This window comes from Lissotriton vulgaris, chromosome 2_1, assembly GCF_964263255.1.
Source record: "Lissotriton vulgaris chromosome 2_1, aLisVul1.2, whole genome shotgun sequence".
Taxonomy (NCBI): domain Eukaryota; kingdom Metazoa; phylum Chordata; class Amphibia; order Caudata; family Salamandridae; genus Lissotriton; species Lissotriton vulgaris.
Genome location: NC_141687.1, coordinates 816,453,799 through 816,476,446, shown reverse-complemented (window position 1 = coordinate 816,476,446; position 22,648 = coordinate 816,453,799). Strand labels below are relative to the sequence as shown.

At 47.5% G+C, this 22,648-nt stretch overlaps 1 long non-coding RNA gene across 1 annotated transcript in view; it reads right to left on the bottom strand.

The window, feature by feature from the left end:
- Positions 1-2,058: 2,058 nt before the first annotated feature.
- The window catches only part of LOC147731207 (uncharacterized), a 30,527-nt gene continuing 9,937 nt past the window's right edge, over positions 2,059-22,648 (bottom strand). Inside the window, exons 2-4 of the long non-coding RNA XR_015308622.1 lie at positions 5,676-7,351; positions 4,947-5,274; positions 2,059-4,327 (exon numbers count right to left, since the gene is read on the bottom strand). This is a non-coding gene — a long non-coding RNA (uncharacterized LOC147731207). The remainder of the gene's footprint in view (positions 4,328-4,946; positions 5,275-5,675; positions 7,352-22,648) is intronic.

Sequence of the window (22,648 nt, the reverse complement as noted above, 5' to 3'; positions counted from 1 at the left end):
GATTGGAAGGACCCAGCCAGCCTGGCACTGTACACCTCAAATGCTGTGACCTCATCTACGGAGTTCAGCAAGGACCCTCTCTGAGCCCAGCCCTCTTCAACGCATACATGACATCTCTGGCCAGCGTTATTCGCTCTCACAACATTAATGAAATGCACCTCATTGTTTTATTCAAGGACAAGACGCCCAATACCTGGATCAAGTTCAATGCCTGCATGACTAAAATCACCCACTTGATGAAGACCAGCTGTCTGAAGCTGCACACCGACAAGACCGAAATCATGTTTTGTGGGAAGAACACATTACTGTGGGACTCCACTTGGTGATCACCAGAGCTAGGAACGACACCTACCCACACCAAAAACTTCAGGATCATCATACTTGACATGACTGCCCAAGTCAATGCTGTTACCACCTTTTGCTTCCATACCGTGAAGATGCTGGGGAAGATTTTCAAATGGCCCCCAATCAGCACCCAGATAACTGTCATGCCCGCCCTGTTCACAAGCAAGCAGGACTACAGGAACACCCTCTATGCCTCAATGCTGGGATGAACAGAAGAGAAGGCTGCAGATCATTCAGAACTCAGCAGCCAGAATAACTCTCAACATCCCACACCGTACTCACATAACACCATACATGACGGAGCTCCACTGCCCCCTCCACTTCACAACGTACCAACGTACCACAATTCAAGCTCCTGACCCACCTTTTCAAGGTACTACATTACACTGGCCTAGGCAAACCTCAAAAGTTGCATCTACTTTCACAAACCTTTCAGGCACCTTCACCCATCCAGACTCCTACTTGCACAAATCCCATGGTCGAGTTTTCTCCTACATCACTCATAAAGCATTGAAAGACCTGCCACTACACAAAAGAGCCTCCTTCTCACTTCTTGAATTCAGCAAGAAGCTGAAGACCTGATTTTCTGAGTAGTCTCCCTAGGTCATGGGTGAGGCTAGACTCACACCTGCTCTGTGCCAGGAGATAGTGTGCTGTACAAATCTGCATAACATAACACATTGGGGAAGGGGTGGGGTTATAGGAGGAAAGCAGCACATGAGGGAGAGAGCAAGAAAATGTTCCCTTCCATGGAGTGCTTATATAGTTTTCCTCAATGCAAGGAGGGGTAGGAGACAAGCCATCCTATCACAACAAAATAAAAAATAAATGATTCAGAGGCTGGACAAACTAAGAATAGAGATTGAATATGAAGTAATGAATAAGAAAGACCAGAAAGCCATCCAGCAAGGGGCTGAGCCAAAACCTGCAACTTGTATATATTTGAATGTATTAGAAACAATAGGTTTTCGACAACGACAGTTTAAGCTATCTTTAAGTGAGACCTGGAAAAAGACCTTGGACCCAGATACCGCTAGTGCTCCTATTTCTGTCCTTCACCGGTTGAAGAAAAAAAGCTATGCCTGTCTGCCTAGCACATGCCGAAACTGTAATGCAACGTCAGTGGATGTCCAATTTGTGACAGAGCAATATCACCATGGTAGATACTGCTATTTATTATTGATGTCCCGGGCCTAAGATACTATTTATTTTTAGTTGATTAGCCTAACTATCCCCTCTAAATGCTTGACTTTTGCCTGGGTTGCCATAGCAAGCACTCTAGTAATTACTTACTTTCAAATTTACATTGTAAAGTGTTTTCTTGCTTATGACCCAGGTTAATGGTGGCACATAAATGTTTAAATAATTATATTTTGCCTACTTATTATTTGCCCATTAAGGCTTTATTTATTAATTTGTCAAACAAAACATTCTATTTCATATATATTAGGTGTACTCTTTAGCTAAACAGACAATGCCTCTTGCAGGGGGTTCTTAGATACTCTTCTTAGACAGCACACTCCTCAGGGCCAACATGCTGTTTTGTACACTAAATATGCTACTGCTAATGATTGACTATGTGCTTCCATCCCTACATGTACAGTGACGTGGTCTTGGCGGAATATTGGTGTCTTACAATAAAATAAATCGATAAAAAACAAATACCAGTAAGCAATAAAGATATTGTTAAGCGCTAAGGGACATTACAGTCTCATTTGTGGGTTTTATTAATGTTAAAATGTATGCTAATTGAAAAAGTAGAATACAAATCATTACACAAATCTTAAAAATGTCAGATCTCCATATATTATTTTACTGCCCCAATACTGACCGGGATATGGTATTTCAGCTTGGATTGCACTTTGACCATCTTTTGCTAATTGCTCAAGTTAGTTCGAGTACTGCACCATCTTTGAGATGACGTTCTGCTTTATTGATTCAAAGGAAAGCAGTAACATTTAAGGACTTGTAATAGAGCTGATCTTCAGATCGTGTGACTGATGGGTTTTACATATGTCCTTTTGCATCTCAAAATCAAAACGCAGATTGCTGGCCAATTGAACCAAATCAAAACCATGTCAATACTTTTGAGTTATTATTTTTTAACAATGCATCAATTCAATGAGCCAATCTTTTTAATGGCATATGTTCTTCTTTTATAAGCAAGTTTATCTAGTTTGCTTAATAGTTTACACATAGGAATGTAATACAATGCATGAAATGACGGCAAAGTGAGCTAAAGAATGATGATGGTTTCAACCAAGATCTATGACTGGGGATGAGTGGCTGAAAAGTTTCAAGCGCTCTGTCCATCATCTCCTTGTGTTTTCTTTGTTTGCCCTAACTTGGCAGGGTATGCCCAGATGTGGGTCCCTTGCTTAGTTTGCCACTGGATTCAAGCTGGCCTGGCTGATGAGGGGTGTTACCCCAAAACCAGACCCAGAAGGCTTGTTTACGGTTCAGGGAAGACCTGGCTAGGCAATTGGGGCTGGACTGGTCCCTTGACTGTAAACATATGCTTAAATCTTTTACCAATTGCAATTAAAAAAATGTGATATATTGCATCGAATGTCCTTGCAAAAAATTGTATATTGGGCAAACAACTCAACAAATAAAGACCAGGGTTTCCCAGCATCGAAGCAGAATTCGCTGCAAGGTTACAACTGCACCACTGGTGAACCACTATCTGGAACTTGGACATTCTGAAAATGATATAAAATGGCGGTCATTGACCACCTGCGGCCCAATGCAAGAGGCGGTAACCAACAAACCATCTTAAGCCGTCTTGAATGCAAATGGATTTTTACCTACAAAGAGGGTTGAATACTCTCGATGAGTGGAACAGTTGTGGCCGGCTTGATACCAAGACTCCAAATATCTAGACTCTATATACCAAGACTCTTAATACTAAGACCCTAAACCAATTCCTTGTGTGAACGTTAATGGAAATCGTGCATAAATTACCACAGACTTGTACAGCCTGCTGCTGTAAAATGTGATTACGTTATATTTACTGAGTTCAAATGTACACACGAGTATAATGTATTATATTTTAATTTCCTGCAGCACCATTAACGTTGTATAAGTAAGTGAAAACCCACCCCCCACCTCCCCCTGTGCTAGGACTCTGGACCTGTAATTAACTGCATTAATTTCGTAGCGCTCGCGCTATCTTCTAATAATCGAGGATTTTAATATTTTATCATTTCTTTGTCCCCAGCTCCCGCCGGGACGATGTACAACTAACTGGTAAATATGCCTGCTTTTCACTTAATCCAATTATGTAAAATCGCCTAGCAACTAACCTTTCCCCCTGATTTAGTTCTAGAAAAAAGGTAACAAAGACCTTCACCGTCTGCCTTGCATGATAAATGATACAACACCATATTATTATGGGTAATTCAGTTGTATTAATTAATTAATTATTTTGCTTCTAAATGTCCTAATTTTTAAAGAAAATAATAATCTTTTTGCTCTTCACGCACAGATTGTGGCGTCATTCAAAACTTAGACCTAAGAAAACAATTGATATAATTTTCTGAAGACACTTGATATTAGTAAGTGCCTACCCAACGTGGAACAGAGCAATTTACATCCTAAATGTAAATAATTCCCCTAATAACCATTCCTCTTGTTCTGACATTCCCAGATCCTCCGACTCAGCAATCAAATTACCAATTTGTTTAACTGGATGGAAATGTGTTCTACCACTCCTCTAAGTAAGCCCTAATTTTCTCAGAACAAGCGCGCCTCCACGCATGCTTCTTCCTTTATTGAATAGGCACGAAAGCGCGAGACGTCACGGTTAATTAATTTTTTCTAACTTCAAACAACATGCACGTCCCAATTATATGTTAAGGTTGATATGCCACTGGGAGCACAAAATCACTTTGCTTAGAATTTATTCATGTAGGATCTAGTACTAAAACTATTCCAATTTCCAATACTGTTTCAGACAAGCTCACCATGTCCTGATGATGATCTAAAATCATATAGATCGAAACGCCGTCGACCCTACCAAGGAAATTCCTTTTCCCCATTGTATATATTTTTGTGGAATATATCCTTGTTTGTGTGACATTTGTATATAGTTTTTATTGTATTTTATCACTCAGTCACCCTATGCACTTTGTCACCAATGTGAGCACTTGAAATATAGGTTTGCAAATAGAATAAAGTATCCTTTTATATGCTATCCTACAAAAAAAAGCCTGTCTCCCAGGGTTGATTCAAATAACATAAACTATATTTCATAAACACAAGGACCTTTTTAGGCCACCAAAAACCATTGTTTTCTCCCTAAAACTCTGGATTCGAGCTAGCCTGGTTGCTGAAGGGTGTTAACCCAAAACCGGTCCCAGGATGCTTGTTTCCAGGCCAGGGAAGACCTGGTTCGGCAGTTCGGGCTAAATTGTTCCCATAAGGAACAGTGTCAAGACTAATTTGCATACAGCTGGGTCTGAACTAGGGTGGCGAAGTGAGCAAAAGAATGATGATGGATTCAACCCAGACTTGTGGCTGGGGGTGTGAGTCTGAAAAGTTTCAGTACTCCATCCATCATCTCCTTGATGATGTCCTAAGTTGGCAGAGTATGTCCAGACATGGGTCCTATGCTCACTTTGCCACTGGATGAAAGCTAGCCTGGCTGATGAGGAGTGTTACCTGGAAACCAGTCCCAGGATGCTTGTTCCCGGTCCAGGGAAGTCCTGGCTTGGCAGTTTGGGCTGGACTGTTCCCTTGAGGAATAGGGTCAGGACTGATTTACATATGGCTGGGACTGAACTGGGCTGGTGAAGTGAGCTAAAGAATGATGATGGATTCAATCCAGATCTGTGACTGGGGGTGAGTGTCTGAAAAGTGTCAGCACTCTGTCCATAATCTCCTTGTGTTTGCTTCGATGGATAAACAGTCATTGGTAATGATAATTTTCTTTTCTTATAGTTTAAAGTGCCTCTTAAGTCATTGATGCGTTTCAACAATCATTATGTCGGCACACAGGCATGCAATCCCTCACCCTTAAACCCATGAATCCATTCATCCACCTGTTACTTCAAATTGCCCATTAGCACTGACTGGGGGCTGTAGTTTGCTTTAAAAATGAAAATATAAAAAGAGGAAAAATGTACTGGAACCTTTCCGAGGGGAAAATATAATTCTGAAGGACTAGCAAACCCGTCCTGGCACTGAAGCACACTTATTTTCAGGCAGATGTGTGCATGTAATCAGACAAATTCCGTCACTCACAGGACAAAAGAGCAAATCGCTGAAGTGTGGAAACCTACTGCTTCTTACTACATGCGGTCATGAGAGAAGTGGACTGTACATGACACTTATACAGGATCCTGGTAAACCTCTAAACCTGTCAGGCATTTCAAAGTGATTCTACAAGAAAAATGTTTCTTCCCCTACAATTTGTCAAACGGTGTAATCAACACCAAAAGCATTGCTTATGTCTGCTGGCTTTAACACAGTGTAATAATAACCTATCCTTAAAGCCTATTAGATTTAGCATATGGATTTCATAATAAATAAGGCCTAGTGCCTTTATTGTAGCTTTTCATAATAGACATATCAAGCCTATGGCATCAACACAAAACACGAAAACAAAATGATAAAACCTATTTTACCTGCTTGTCTCCATAATCAATTCATTCTTACTTTACGGAACAAATGCGTTCCCACAAGGAGATCATCAAGTACACCATAACAAACTTATAAATAATAACAAAATTCCAGTTAGCAAAACAATATAAAAATCCCTTATAAGAGGGACTATTAAGAGTTATCATTGTGCAAATATTCCATCACCATGTTTTGTTCGAGTGTGGCATCAGCACCAAAACCCTTACCTACTACAGTAATCTGTGAGATTTGAGGAAATAAAATACGTCCCATTTTAAAAGCATATTATCTTTAACACAGGCTTTTCACCATAAGTATTTCAAGCTTACTTGCTTTTGTAAGAAATGTGATTGTTGGTTCACAAGGGTATAAGCCCTGGTCAAGCAGTAACCACAATCCTTGTCAGGGTAAGGCACAAGCACACCCCAAATTAACCTGTGCTCACTCCCTTGGTAGCTTGGTAAAGAACAGTCAGTCTTAACTTAGAGGTAATGTTTAAGTATTTAAATACCCAAATAAATTGTAACACAAACAATTTATCATAGTAAAGGTGATAACAGCCCCCTCGTGCTAGTAAGTGCTCTTTGGAAAACGAGAAAATATCAAGAATTCTAATATCAAGGGTTCATAGGCAAGTGCAAAGGCAAGAAAGGGTATAACTTCCATGCTTGTTACTCTAGAAAGAGCCATGGGTCGTAGGAGTACCCCAAGACCAAGATCTCCCCTTGAATGGTCTTTAGGCAAATAAATGGGGTTCCTGAAGTAAGTACTCCAGTATTTTGCTCTGTGCACAACCATCCGGTAAGGTGCCCAAAGCCAAAGATTTAGTAAGTAAACACAGGGCGCCTAGTCAGTTAGTAAAACAATAACAAAAGGCACACACAGGGATAGACTTTACTCATGGAGAAAAGCAGCAGAGTCGCACTATTGTTATTAACCCATGGTTGCTTAAAATCCCGGATATCAGGGAGGAGCTCGGGGTGCAGACTGGATACTTTCTGGAGGAAAATGTAGACTCGGTAGCGTCGGCACAGGCGATTTGGGAGGCTTATAACGTGGTTCTGAAAGGATATGCCCTATCGTTGAAAGTAATAAAGAAAGTGAAGCGGTTGCGCACTCCAGCAATGGGCGCACTATTGCTGACCAACAATGTGTTATAAATACACCAAGTTGCTCGATTGTTTAATCCATTTATTCCAGGTAATCCAAATTGTTCGTCTAGGTTCATCAAGCTACGTGGTAAACAAATTGTATAGTTAGCTTCTACAACGGCAGATGTGCTTCAAGCCTCTTTCTGTCGCATGCTTTATACAACGTTCATATCCTTAGTGATTATTCTCCAATGCATTTGGGGCTTAATTTATAGCCCTTCTTCAGGGATTCACTAAAAAATGTAAAGAAAGCACGGCCATTAAATTATGCGTCCCACTACATTTCATATTTCAACAAATGGTTTGATAACATAACCCTGCTCTTTAATTTGACGTTTTCCCGCTATACTGTTTAAATGCCCAGTTACCCGATTGTTCTCCCCTGTATTCCAAACTTTCAAATTTTACCCAACTACGAGCCTTCCTACCTTTAGATGTCAATCATTACGAACTGTCATTATCACAGTGCAGTGTTATGTTTAACTTCTAACAACAGAGTACTCGCCCTCGGCGTCATATACCGCAGAGAATTCACGTCAACTGCTGTCAGAATGCGACGTACCGACTCTTTCAGACGTAGATAGAGAGCTACTTGATGCAGACCTATCGGATGAGGAGAATCGGAAGGCCATCGACCAAATTAAATCTGGGAAGGCGATGGGGCCTGTTAGACCTGGCACCTTGGCGTGAGTTTCCCTTCCACTTTTTGCTGGTGTGCCTCCGATGTTTTGCTGGTTTTCCGATACTCAGGGCACTGCGCCACGGCCGACCCGTGCCGCAGTGCAAGTGCTCCCTACTGTAAATTGTACATGTGATTGGTATCCATGATTGGTTCATTGGATTTACTGTTAGTCCCTAGTAAAGTGTACTAGGAGTGCCAGGGCTTGTGAATGCCAATACTGCTAGTGGGCCTGCAGCGCTGGTTGCGCCACCCACAGAAGCAGCCGTAAGATGTGTCGGGGGACTGCCACCGCAAAACCCGCGTGCAGTCTCGTACTGTCATGCTGGCTGGGCAAGTGCAACCACTTGCCAGCCCCGAAACCTTCCCTTGACTTAATATTAGTCACCCCTCTGGTAGGCCTGAGGGCAGGGTGCATTGTAAGTGCAAGGTAGGACAAGCCCTGATGTGTGTGGCATGTCCTAGTAGTGACTTACAACTAAATTCGTATTTCACTATTGGAGGCTACCTGCTCCTTTTAGGCCAGAATGAGCGGCTGGAATTATTACACCCTATAATCCCAGCAGGCTCAGGGAGCATGGTAGAGAGTCGTGTTTATTATGCCTGAACTCAGGATGATAAAATATTTCTTTTAGTAAAGTTTATTTTAATATCCTGTGTTTGCAAATGCTACTTTTAGAAAGTTAGCATTTGCTTGCCTAACCATTTCAGCCCGCCTCTGCTGGTATGTGTATCTGACTGTCTGGGATGTGTGAGTGACAGGGCTGGGGGATGACAGGTGGTGAATGCGCAGAATATACCTTAGTGGGAGGTAGGAGTGGCTCTTGACTCTGAATCTTGCGGTGCTCTGCCACCACAATGCTGGCTCCACCCTCCTGGGGAGCGACTGATGACTCAGCCGACACCTGGCCCAGGAAAGGCGAAGCCCCATCAACAAGGTACTCTGGCTGCCCCTGTCCGCACAATGCTGGCTCCACCTCCTGTGGGGCGTCTGATGCGCCTGCCCCTCACACTGAAAGCAGAAGCCGGAGTACACCCTCCAGAGTGCTCAAGGACTGAAAGTGGCTATGCGAAGGCCCCCCTGGCCTGCGAGAACAAAAGAAATGCAGTATAAAAGTAGGAGCCCTGCTCCTTGTAAATTAGATCCTGTTTGGGCTACAGAAGGAACTCTACCCGACGAGAAGGACCGGGAAGGACAAGGAAGAGTGCTGTCTCTTGCCTGTGTCTGGTGCCTTGCTGCAGAAGGAGAGGAAAAGGAAAGACTACAAGAAGACTTTTGCTTGGTGAAACTTTGTGCCAAACTCTGCTAAAAGATCTCCAAGGGCTTGCTGTTGAACTTGCCCCCTGACCAGCGCCCCAGGACCAGTGGGCGCTACATCCTGAAGAAATGGACTGTGTGTGCTGCTTATCGCTGCAGTACTGACAGAGGGGTCTGGGAGTACTGGGCAAGCCTGCCACGCTCCCCGTAACCAAGGCATCGACACCCCCCCGAGCACCGTGACCGGGGCCCAAAGCAACAGCGAGAGCAACGTGAGGTCCAGCCGCCGCTGGCCCGAGCACCGTGACCGCAACTGCACCGGGAGCCCAAGAGCAAAGTGAAGGAGGACCCGTCCGGTCCAAGCTCCCGAGTTGACTGCGCTTCGAGCCGTCAATCCACCTGCGAAGACGGACAGCCGCCCTGTGATAACCCCCTCTGGTCGGTAGCCTGCCCGACAGCCCAGCTGTGAGCGCACAGCTGCAACCGGTACTTTGGCTGGGTACGTCCTGCACTTGGGGACCGTACTGCCACTTGCCGCCACCACACCGCCGCCGCCTCCAGGGTCGGAGCGAACGACGAGGAATGGACCCTGCGGCCACAGAGCACCGCCGCCCCGGATGACCCGTGACCTGCCCGGCTGAGAGCCGCAGCGAACAGCGACCCCGGAAAAGCAACGCGACGTGGGACAGCTCCCCTGGAAGCCGCCCGCTCCACAAGAATTTGAAAGGTACTGTGTTGTATCCTCACGGTGCGAGCGTCCTGCAACCCGAGCTCGCACCGCGCTATCTGCTCCCAACGCGAGCCGCCTCTGAAACCAAGGCTCGCACGGCTCCTGGCCCTCGAGGCCCACGCAGAGAGCGCATTGAGGCGCTACGAGACACTGAACCTTGTTGAACCTGGGCAGAAGGCCCGAAAGATTGCTTATTGCTAAAAGAGAACTGTGGCAAACTGAACTTAAGTAACCTGGAACCGCTATTGAAAGTTTGACAACTGTATTTACAAGCCTGCTTGAAATCTATATAAAGATATATATTTTTACAAATACAGTTTGGTGTCATTGTGTGGTGGGTTGGTTGTGATGGTGTAATATTGCAAATGTTTAACCCTATGTGCCCCAAAGATTAGCCTAAGACTGCTTAAGCCACACTACCTAGAGGGTAAGCAGAGGTTGTCTGGAAGGTAACCCTCAGCCCTGACGAGGAAGAGAGTCCCTGCTTGTCGCTAGTACTACACTGCGCCAACTAGAGCCTCCCCCTTCCTACATTGGACGCAGCGGTGAGGATTTTCGAATTTACATTTGCAGTGTCTATACCTTAACTTCCGACCATTGCACAGTGATTTCAGTCCAGTTACTTGGCCACAGGTTTTGTTGTAATTTTGCCGAGAGAAGATCCCTAGCGGAGAAACCATGCCGGGCACGAAGAGCCTGGATGGAGCGGAGTCCACGACCTCTGAGATGTTGGAGGTGGAGTGGGACGCCGCAAAGCTGGACAAATACTCAAAGAATGAACTGAAGTTTTTTTGCAAGAAACTCAAGGTTCCGCACGCCGGTTGCAAGAACAAGCTAGAGCTCTACAAGGCCCTGAAAGCCTGGATAGAGTCCAGAAAGGCCCCGGAGGAACAAGATGCCCGCGCGGAGCAAGATGCAACTGAGGAGCAGAATGCACCTGTGGATCTGGTGGATCTCGAAAGGCAAGACAGCGTGCACAGCTTTGGTAAAGGCCTGTCGCCAGAGGAGCTGGCAGACAGGAAGGAAACGAGGGATCATGAAAGAAAGCTAGCAGAATTAAAAATCCAACTGGAGCTTGAAACCAAAAGAATGACGCTGGAAGAGCGAAAGCACCAAATGGATTACGAATTGAAAATGAGGGAGATGAGTCTAAAGGAGAGAAACTTGGATCATCCTCCCTCTGGTGGCAGCACAACGCTGGTGCAGGTATAGTCAAGAGTGCACATCCCTAAAGATGTAGTTAAAGAGTTCTTTAAGGGGGATGGCATAGGACAGTGGTTTAGGGCATACGAGGTAGCCATGTCCTCCCACCGGGTCCCTGACAAGGATTGGGGAGCGGGGTTGTGGGGAAGGTTCCTTAGCGAAGGGCGAGATACCCTGCTAGATTTGCCCGTTGAAAACCAGAGGTCCTATTCCCACATGAAAGAAGCTTTAATGAACAGGTATGGGCTTACCCCTGAAATGTATAGACAGAAGTTTAGGGGATGTACTAAGCGGCCTGGGAATACGTATGTGGAGTATGTGACTTACTTTTGCAGAGCACTGGATGGTTGGGTGAAGGGTAGCAAAGTGAATGATTTTCAAGGTCTCTTTGATTTAATTGCATGGGAGCACTTGTCTGATCACTGTTTTCCTGAGTTACGCCAACACCTGATCGATAGCAAGCTGTCCAACCCGAGGAAGCTTGCTGAGGAGGCGGACCGCTGGCTCAGCACCAGGGTCCACAAGGGTCCAGTGGGAGACTCCGCCAAGAGTGGGCAGGGTCCCCAGCAGAAGAGTGGGGGGGACAAGGGAAAACAGAAAGGGTTCCAAAAAGGCCCCCAAAGTAATCCCCAAGGGGACCAGCAGAAAGGTTCTCAGCCTCCCCCACCCCCAAAGCAGAATGGGGCCCGACAGGTAAACCTGTTCCAAAGGGGCCCTTCAATTGTTTCAAATGTGGTGAGCCGGGGCACATATCCAGTGACCCCAAGTGTCGCCTGTTTGGAAAACCCGCACCCACTGGTGCTCCGCCCCGTCAAGTGACTAGTGTTCACTTAGGAGAAGAAGTGATGGTCCCGGGGGGTGGAGATCCCGTTCACATGACCCTAGTCTCGCTAGGAGACAGTGAGATGATCCCTACAAACTACCTGCCCTCTAACACTAAGAAATATGGGCAGGTGGTGATCATCAATGGTAAGGAAGCTGAGGCTCTTAGAGATACAGGAGCCAGTGTGACTGCAGTGAGGCAGCACCTGGTGTCTCAAGAGCAGGTTGTACCCCATGCCTACTGTAGGGTTATCAATGCTGATAATTCAGAGAGTCAGTGTCCGATGGCTCAAGTTCCCTTCGAGTGGGGGGGGGGTCTCTGGTACTCTGCAGGTCTGTGTAAGGAAAACCATGCCTGTTGACTGTTTGCTAGGGAATGACTTGGAGCACTCCCCTTGGGAAAAGGTGGAGAAGACGACTCACCTGCGGATGGTGGGTCTGCCTGACTGGGCGTGCGTGACCACCCGGTCAATGGCAGCCAGTAGGGGTGATCAAGAGGTCCTGGGGCCTGAAGGAGAGGTCCAGGAACCGGCCTTAGGGAGAAGGCGCAGGGGGCGCGGGAAACCGGCCCCTGAAGTTCCCACGGTCCAGGAGGAAGCAGACCTTGAGGGGGATGCCCTGGAGCCTACAGGGGAACAGATTGCCGAACTGGGGGACCTGCCTGAGCTGACCCATTGGCAGCAAGAAGGAGGACCCTCCAGGGAGGAATTCTGCAAGGAGCAGAAAGAATGCCCTTCTCTCGTGGGTATGCGGCAGCAGGCTGCAGACCAGGCCAATGGTGTTCAGGCCAAAACACATTATGTGTACTGGGAGAACGACCTCCTGTATTCAGAGCCTAAGGCTGCTGAACCTGGGTCAGCCCGTGTGCTGGTGGTACCCCAGAAGTTCAGAGCCTTCCTACTGGGGCTGGCTCACGATGTGCCTTTAGCAGGACATTTGGGGATGGACAAGACCTATGACAGGCTTGTCACCCACTTTTACTGGCCCCAAATGCACAAGAGCTCAGACGCTCATTGTAGAACCTGTCCGACTAGCCAGGCAAGTGGGAAGAGCGGAGGGAAGAACAAGGCTCCCCTCCAACCCTTCCCTGTGGTCGGTACGCCATTCCAGCGAGTGGGTATTGACATTGTTGGGCCTCTGGACCCCAAGACAGCCATGGGCAACAGGTTCATCCTGGTCTTGGTGGACCATGCCACCCGGTACCCTGAAGCCATCCCTCTGAGGACAGTGACGGCCCCCGTGGTGGGACGTGCACTGATGGGAATTTTCTCACGAGTAGGATTCCCTCTAGAGGTGGTGAGCGACAGGGGGACCAACTTCATATCCAAGTATATGAAGTCCCTTTGGCAAGAGTGTGGTGTAACGTACAAGTTCACCACGCCTTACCATCCCCAAGGAAACGGGTTGGTTGAAAGATTCAACCGAACCCTGAAAGGCATGATCATGGGCCAGGAAGGTCCAATGAGGCGTAAGTGGGACGTCCTCTTACCATGCCTGCTCTTTGCATATCGCGAGGTACCACAGAAGTCCCTAGGGTTCAGCCCCTTTGAACTGCTGTACGGTCACCCCGTGAGAGGACCACTGAGTTTGGTAAAGGAAGGCTGGGAGCAATCTCCCAGGAAATCTCCCCAGAATGTATATAGCTACATGCTGGTCTTCAGAAACCAAACCAGGCGCTTCAGACAACTTGCCGAGGCAAATCTGGAAGCAAGCCAGGAGGAGATGAAGCGGTGGTACGACCAGAATGCCACTCTGGTCGAGCTTCAGCCTGGACAAGAGGTGTATGTCCTGGCCCCCAGTGGAACCCTGTGCCCTTCAGGATAAGTGGACAGGTCCATTTGAGGTTGTGGAGCGCAAGAGCCCAGTGACATACTTGGTGGACATGAAGACGCCCAGGAACCCTTTGAGGGTCCTACATGTCAACCGCCTCAAGCCCCACTTAAGAAGGTCCGAAGTGGGCATGTTGTTGGCAACTGATGATGGAATGGAGGAGGAGTCGGAGCCTCTTCCTGACCTCTTAGTGGCCTGTGAGAAAGACGGGTCAGTGGATGGAGTTAACCTCTCACCCACCCTGACCCCCGAACAACAGGAAGACTGCCGCCAGTTGCTGGGGCAGTTTCCAGATCTGTTCTCCCTGGTTCCGAGTGTTACAGATTGGTGCGTCCATGATGTGGACACTGGAGACAGCTTACCTGTGAAGCATAAGGCTTACAGAGTGACTGACAGGGTCCGGGCCTGCATCAAGGAGGAGGTCTCCAAGATGCTTGCCCTTGGGGTGGTTGAGTCTTCCAGCAGTCCTTGGTCCAGCCCCGTGGTCTTGGTCCCAAAGGCTGCTGCGCCGGGAGCCACACCCGAACTCCGGTTCTGTGTGGACTACAGAGGACTCAATTCAGTCACCAAGACTGACGCGCACCCCATCCCCAGAGCTGATGAGCTCATTGATCGGCTAGGGGCTGCCCGGTTCCTCAGCACGTTTGATTTAACGTCTGGGTACTGGCAGATCGCCTTGACCGATGGGGCAAAGGAGAGGTCAGCATTCTCTACACCAGATGGGCATTTCCAGTTCCGGGTTATGCCATTTGGAATGAAGAATGCCCCTGCCACCTTTCAGAGATTGGTCAACCAGGTGTTGGCTGGGCTGGATGAGTTCAGTGCCGCCTACCTGGATGACATCGCGGTGTTCAGTGGCACCTGGCCAGAACACCTGCGACACCTCTGGGAAGTGTTGATGGCCCTGCGCAGAGCAGGCCTCACAATCAAGGCAAGCAAGTGCCAGATTGGGCAGGGTTCCGTGGTGTACTTGGGACACCAAGTGGGGAGTGGCAAGGTGGCACCCTTGCAACCCAAAATCGAGACCATCCTGGCTTGGGAACCCCCCAAGACCCAGACTGCAGTGAGAGCCTTTCTGGGGCTCACTGGGTATTACAGGAGGTTTGTCAAGGGCTATGGCACGATTGTGACCCCCTTGACAGAGCTGACTTCGAAGAAGCAGCCCAGGAATGTGATTTGGACTGACACCTGTCAGAAGGCTTTTGACACCCTGAAGACTGCCATGTGCACGGCGCCCGTGCTCCTGGCTCCTGATTTCTCCAAGGAATTCATAGTGCAAACAGACGCTTCAGAGCATGGTGTAGGGGCTGTTCTTTCACAGATGACTGAGGAGGGCTTTGACCAACCCGTAGCCTTCATCAGTAGGAGGTTACTTCCACGGGAAAGTAGGTGGAGTGCAATAGAGCGTGAAGCATTTGCTGTGGTCTGGGCGCTGAAGAAGCTAAGACCCTACTTGTTTGGGTCTCACTTCCGAGTTCAGACGGACCACAGGCCCCTCAGATGGTTGATGCAAATGAGGGGTGAGAACCCGAAACTGTTGAGGTGGTCCATTTCTCTACAGAGTATGGACTTTACGGTGGAACACTGCCCTGGCACAGATCACGCCAACGCTGATGGTCTGTCCAAATTTTTCCGCCTTAGTGATGTGGAACTCCCTGGGGAAGGGTAGTTCCCCCCACATTTCAGCTGGAGGGGACACATGTTAGACCTGGCACCTTGGCGTGAGTTTCCCTTCCACTTTTTGCTGGTGTGCCTCCGATGTTTTGCTGGTTTTCCGATACTCAGGGCACTGCGCCACGGCCGACCCGTACCGCAGTGCAAGTGCTCCCTACTGTAAATTGTACATGTGATTGGTATCCATGATTGGTTCATTGGATTTACTGTTAGTCCCTAGTAAAGTGCACTAGGAGTGCCAGGGCTTGTGAATGCCAATACTGCTAGTGGGCCTGCAGCGCTGGTTGCGCCACCCACAGAAGCAGCCGTAAGATGTGTCTGGGGACTGCCACCGCAGAACCCGCGTGCAGTCTCGTACTGCCATGCTGGCTGGGCAAGTGCAACCACTTGCCAGCCCCGAAACCTTCCCTTGACTTCATATTAGTCACCCCTCTGGTAGGCCTGAGGGCAGGGTGCATTGTAAGTGCAAGGTAGGACAAGCCCTGATGTGTGTGGCATGTCCTAGTAGTGACTTACAACTAAATTTGTATTTCACTATTGGAGGCGACCTGCTCCTTTTAGGCCAGAATGAGCGGCTGGAATTATTACACCCTATAATCCCAGCAGGCTCAGGGAGCATGGTAGAGAGTCGTGTTTAGTATGCCTGAACTCAGGATGATAAAATATTTCTTTTAGTAAAGTTTATTTTAATATCCTGTGTTTGCAAATGCTACTTTTAGAAAGTTAGCATTTGCTTGCCTAACCATTTCAGCCCGCCTCTGCTGGTATGTGTATCTGACTGTCTGGGATGTGTGAGTGACAGGGCTGGGGGATGACAGGTGGTGAATGCGCAGATTACACCTTAGTGGGAGGTAGGAGTGGCTCTTGACTCTGAATCTTGCGGTGCTCTGCCACCACAATGCTGGCTCCACCCTCCTGGGGAGCGACTGATGACTCAGCCGACACCTGGCCCAGGAAAGGCGAAGCCCCATCAACAAGGTACTCTGGCTGCCCCTGTCCGCACAATGCTGGCTCCACCTCCTGTGGGGCGTCTGATGCGCCTGCCCCTCACACTGAAAGCAGAAGCCGGAGTACACCCTCCAGAGTGCTCAAGGACTGAAAGTGGCTATGCGAAGGCCCCCCTGGCCTGCGAGAACAAAAGAAATGCAGTATAAAAGTAGGAGCCCTGCTCCTTGTAAATTAGATCCTGTTTGGGCTACAGAAGGAACTCTACCCGACGAGAAGGACCGGGAAGGACAAGGAAGAGTGCTGTCTCTTGCCTGTGTCTGGTGCCTTGCTGCAGAAGGAGAGGAAAAGGAAAGACTACAAGAAGACTTTTGCTTGGTGAAACTTTGTGCCAAACTCTGCTAAAAGATCTCCAAGGGCTTGCTGTTGAACTTGCCCCCTGACCAGCGCCCCAGGACCAGTGGGCGCTACATCCTGAAGAAAGCGACTGTGTGTGCTGCTTATCGCTGCAGTACTGACAGAGGGGTCTGGGAGCGCTGGGCAAGCCTGCCACGCTCCCCGTAACCAAGGCATCGACAACGCCCCGAGCACCGTGACCCGGGCCCAAAGCAACAGCGAGAGCAACGTGAGGTCCAGCCGCCGCTGGCCCGAGCACCGTGACCGCAACTGCACCGGGAGCCCGAGAGCAAAGTGAAGGAGGACCCGTCCGGTCCAAGCTCCCGAGTTGACTGCGCTTCGAGCCGTCAATCCACCTGCGAAGACGGACAGCCGCCCTGTGATAACCCCCTCTGGTCGGTAGCCTGCCCGACAGCCCAGCTGTGAGCGCACAGCTGCAACCGGTACTTTGGCTGGGTACGTCCTGCACTTGGGGACTGTACTGCCACTTGCCGCCACCACACCGCCGCCGCCTCCAGGGTCGGAGCGAACGACGAGGAAAGGACCCTGCCGCCACAGAGCACCGCCGCCCCGGATGACCCGTGACCTGCCCGGCTGAGAGCCGCAGCGAACAGCGACCCCGGAAAAGCAACGCGACGTGGGACAGCTCCCCTGGAATCCGCCCGCTCCACAAGAATTTGAAAGGTACTGTGTTGTATCCTCACGGTGCGAGCGTCCTGCAACCCGAGCTCGCACCGCGCTATCTGCTCCCAACGCGAGCCGCCTCTGAAACCGAGGCTCGCACGGCTCCTGGCCCTCGAGGCCCCCGCAGAGAGCGCATTGAGGCACTACGAGACACTGTACCTTGTTGAACCTGGGCAGAAGGCCCGAAAGATTGCTTATTGCTAAAAGAGAACTGTGGCAAACTGAACTTAAGTAACCTGGAACCGCTATTGAAAGTTTGACAACTGTATTTACAAGCCTGCTTGAAATCTATATAAAGATAAATATTTTTACAAATACAGTTTGGTGTCATTGTGTGGTGGGTTGGTTGTGATGGTGTAATATTGCAAATGTTTAACCCTATGTGCCCCAAAGATTAGCCTAGGACTGCTTAAGCCACACTACCTAGAGGGTAAGCAGAGGTTGTCTGGAAGGTAACCCTCAGCCCTGACGAGGAAGAGAGAGTCCCTGCTTGTCGCTAGTACTACACTGCGCCAACTAGAGCCTCCCCCTTCCTACAGGGCCTAATGGTACCCCAGTGGATTTTCTTAAGATAGTGGCTTCCCAAATGGTCCCGCACTTGCGAGGAATGTATCAGGAGAGCTGGGAGAGGGGAACCCTACCACCGGATCAGTGGCTGGCAAGCATTGTGGTAATTCACAAAGATGGCAAACCGGTGGATGATTGTAGTTCCTATAGGCCGATTTCATTGATCAATGTAGAGGCGAAGGTCTTGGCGAAGGTGCTCGCCACGCGGCTGGGAACAGTGATATCCTCCCCTGTGCACCGGGCCAATCTGGTTTTATGCCAGGGAGGAATACGGCTCTTAATATCCGTCGGCTCCATAATGTGTTAGCGCATCAGCGATATCTAGAGGAGGATGCAGTCATACTGTCCCTTGACACCTCTATGGCGTTTGATTCAATTGAATGGCCCTACATCTTTGAAGTTTTGGAAAGAGCAGGGTTGGGCCGAAAATTGATACTCTGGGTACGGCTACTCTATACAGACATTTTAGGGCAGGTCAAAGTAAATAACTACACATCCAGGCAGTTTCCTCTATGAAGAGGCACCAGACAGGGTTGCCCTCTGTCGCCGCTGCTGTTCTCGCTTATGCTGGAGCCCTTGGTGGCCTGGATACGGCGTGATGTAATGACAAGGGGTTTGCAGTGGTCCCACGATTGCGAAGATAGAATATCCCTTTATGCAGATGATATATTGTTATACCTTGCGAACCCATACAGGTCCATCCATATGGTCCTCAATATTTTTACAAATTTTGGGAAGTATTCTGGATATGCTATCAATTGGGGCAAATGCAAAAACAACAATTGATGGACAGAATGCAGAACAATGTCATACATTCACCCCAGTACAGAGATCTGGTCCTAAATCCATCTTTTTTTTGCACTCCACACCACCCCAGTTCAGGCATGGCCATATGAAAATCATTAATTCAATAAAGAGGGCGTGTGAGGGAAATATTTATTGACCTTGCATTGTTATAATCCCCACGTATAATGAAAGAACCATGTATAACAACGGGTCAAAAAACAAAGTAAAGCTATCTAGACAACTGTATGCTGTTGATAGGATGCAATCCCTGAATCCAAGGTATTCATGGTGAAAATGAGTTCCCATCAGATACCCGTCCTGTACCGCCCTACATCACTTGGGATCCTTCACCCGAAGGAAGTGGAAACAATTCCACTATGGATTAGGTGGATTGTGTCCTAATCGTTTTTGAAGGAAACAGTGATGTGTAAATGAAAACTATGTATTGGTATCAGGGGGTAAAGAAATATAACTAGCAGTGCAGAGGATGCAATGTGTAGCATGTGATTAAGTGAATTAATATTGGGTTGTAGGAGTGGAAAAAAGAATTTTAATAGGATCCTACCCACACCCAAGGTTAAAAAACAGTGCAAAGTAGTGTTAACAAATAACTACTTAGGTGTAATCCAGGTCGGCATGTTTCTGCAGATTAATAGGCTCACAAGATACCTGTCTGCTTCATCAGGACCTTCACAATGAAATGCTGCTGCTAAAGAAAGTGTTTTAAGTGATCAAAATCATATCACCTGAAATCGCCAGTCGAAATGATCCAGATGGTCACCAAGAGATGGACGAACAAAACATACACACAAAGAAATGCACACAGTTAATAGCGATAGCTTCAAGCACAAGGAAAATCTCTTGTGATGTTGAGTGTTTTGCCAACCAATGTTGGTCACTGATTGCTTACTAGTCAACCTGAAAGCAAGGCCAAAATTAACCTTGTAGAGAAAAGATAAAAGGAAATCTTTGTATTCACTCACCCACGATCTGGGGAATGAACTCTCCACCTCACCCGGCTACAGCTCAGGTACAAATGGAGCACCGCTCTATTAAATGTAAAAGGAGAAAAAACCAATGAAGGAGGAAGAGCTCTTTGGAGCTCAATATGGCAGACACACCCCTTTCCCCAACTTATGCACTTAGCAGCAGTCTTACGTTACAGCACAGTGTAGGGAAGGTCAAAGATGTTGTGATTTGAATTGTATACATCTTAGTAATGCAGCTAATTTTTAGAGCTTAGATGAAGATATAAGCGCTCGATTGAATTCTAGTACAAAAAGAATCGAGCGGAGCACCCGTGTGTGTTTATCGGGTGTCTGGGCTAAAAGCGGAAAGTGACAAGGCACTAAGCTACGCATGGATCTCTTTCTTAAGCGTGCAACCCATCTGCGAAGAAAAGGTCGCTAGAGTCCACTTCGTAGGTCCCTCGTTCCCCACCCGCTTACCTGTCCGTCGGTACTCCTCGCCTTCGTCTAGGCTGTCAATGGGAGGTACCTGGACGGACAGGAAGCAGTAATTTAAACTTTTTTTCGTGGAACGAGGGAAGGATCACGTGACTGACTCTGTCGCGTGCGCTGGAACTGCACAGTTGATGGGAAATGTAGTTCTCATACTAGAATCATGACGCACACGAATGCATGCGATAGATCTATTAGGCAATGTAGTGCGCCGGCGGTTTTTAGCCTCAAAAATAGATGTAAAAAGACACTCATGATCAAAATAGCTCCTAGTCGATGAATTTTAGATGGTACTTGAAAAGCCATGGTATATAGTGAATCATTAGCACTTTGCAGATGAACGTGTCATTTTCTACGCAGTGTATTATGCTAGCCTGCAGGATAGATTCAGATATTTAGGAACAGTGAACCTTTATCTTGGAGCACGCAAACAAACTTATGTATATGTTTATTTGTATTGTTTGTAAACCACCACTAACATTAGAATTCATAAGTCCACAACAGAAATCACAGCGGTTGACAACAGGTGCATACTGATAGTATACAGCATGTGTATCGCAAAGGTCCCGGATGCGCATCGCCTTATGTAGTGAACAATTCACCAGGAACCTACAGCGACATCCATGGGATGTCCTCATTCAGACCTGTTCTATCGGTTTGTAGTTTATACACCCATCTTTGTTCTCTTTTGTGTAAGAAGGTGCTTACGTCTGTGATATGTTTGGGGATTAGTGGTTGTTCTAGCACTGTCCAGTGCAAATCGGTCGGAGCATGTTGGGCCTCTAAGAAATGTTTGGTCATTCGTGTCGTTTGCTTATTACAGCGTTAAGAGCTCTTATGCTCTGAGATCCTAGTCTTTATTTTTCTCGTGGTCATCCCCACATATTTTTTCTCACAGGGACAACTGATTAAATATATGAGGTTAGAACTGTTACAGTTCGTGAACCTACGTTGTTCCCATGGATGTTCTGTACCAATGTTGATCATGGTCGATTTACAGGTCTGGGGGCATGCTGCACACTGTCCACAAGGATGGTGTCCGATCACAGCAGGCATCTCCCACAGGGTACCTCTCATTTTTGGGATTTCAGTCCTTGGCCTTGTGTGGACCAATTTATCCTTTAGGTTTTGTCCCCTTTTAAAGGCAAACAGGGGGACGGGCAGTTTGTCTTTTCCCGTATTTAGAATGCCCCAGTGTTTTTTAATGATGGTAGTGATTTGGTTTGATAGTGTACCAAAAGTCGTAACACAGGTCATTCTTTCTGTCTTTTCTTTAGGAGGCATTACTTCTAATAGGCTATCTCTGTTGTTGTTTGCTGCTCGTTTTTTGGATCGGTACACCAGTTGTTTAGGATAGTCTTTATCCAGGAGATCTCGTGTTAAGTTCCTAGCATGTGTCTCAAAGGAAGATTTATCTGTACAGTTCCTCTGTATACGTAAAAATTGCCCATAGGGCAGGTTATCCCGAAGGGACTTTGGGTGGCAACTATGGTAATTCAGCAACGAGTTCCGGGCCATAGGTTTCTGATAGAGCTCTGACCTGAGTCCATCGGTTGTACCAATGATCATTAGATCCAAGAACACCAATCTGCTTGCGTTGTACTCCATGGTGAATTTAAGATAACAGTTCTTCTGATTTAACCACTCATGGAATTCTTTGAGTTGGGTTTCATTCCCACGCCACACCACAAAAATGTCATCGATGTAGCGTCTCCACGCTCGCAGACACATGAGATGGGGGTTGGTGTCTGCGAGCACGTGCTGCTGTTCAAATTGGTGCACGTACAGATTAGCGAGACTAGGGGCAAAAACGCTGCCCATACTAGTCCCGCTAATCTGCAAATAAAGGGAGTCTTCATAGGCAAAAAATTTCTCTGCCATGGCCAGTGTTGCCAAGGTCATAATGAGTCTAACAGGAGTTATGGAGTTCAAGCCTCGTAATAGTAATAGCTCTTCTATCACCTGTAGAGTCTCCGTTTGGGGTATGGATGTATATAGGCTCTCGACATCGAACGACACCAGCAGATCTGTGTTACTGTCGTATTCAATGTCGGGTAGCAATCTTAACACATCTTTGGTGTCCTTCAAGTAAGAGGGCATCTCTTGCACCATTGGTTGGAGAAACACATCAACAAAGGTCGACAAAGGTTCCAAGAGTGAACCTATCCCAGATATTATTGGGCGGCCCGGAGGTGGGCGTTGGACCTTGTGTATTTTTGGCAATTGGTAAAAATACAGGGTGACAGGGTTGGATACTTGTAGATATTGACCCTCTTTGGGAGTGAGCCAGCCTTCCGCTAGTGCTTCTTCAACGATATGAGCTATGATCTTAGTTAGTCTAGCTGTTGGATCTTCTTTGAGTTTTCTGTATGACCGACCATCGTTGAGTTGACGTAAGCACTCATTACGATATGTTTCCACATCCAAGATGACCACCCCTCCCCCCTTGTCTGCTGGTTTTATCACAATGAGGGGATTCTCAGTTAGATCCTTAAT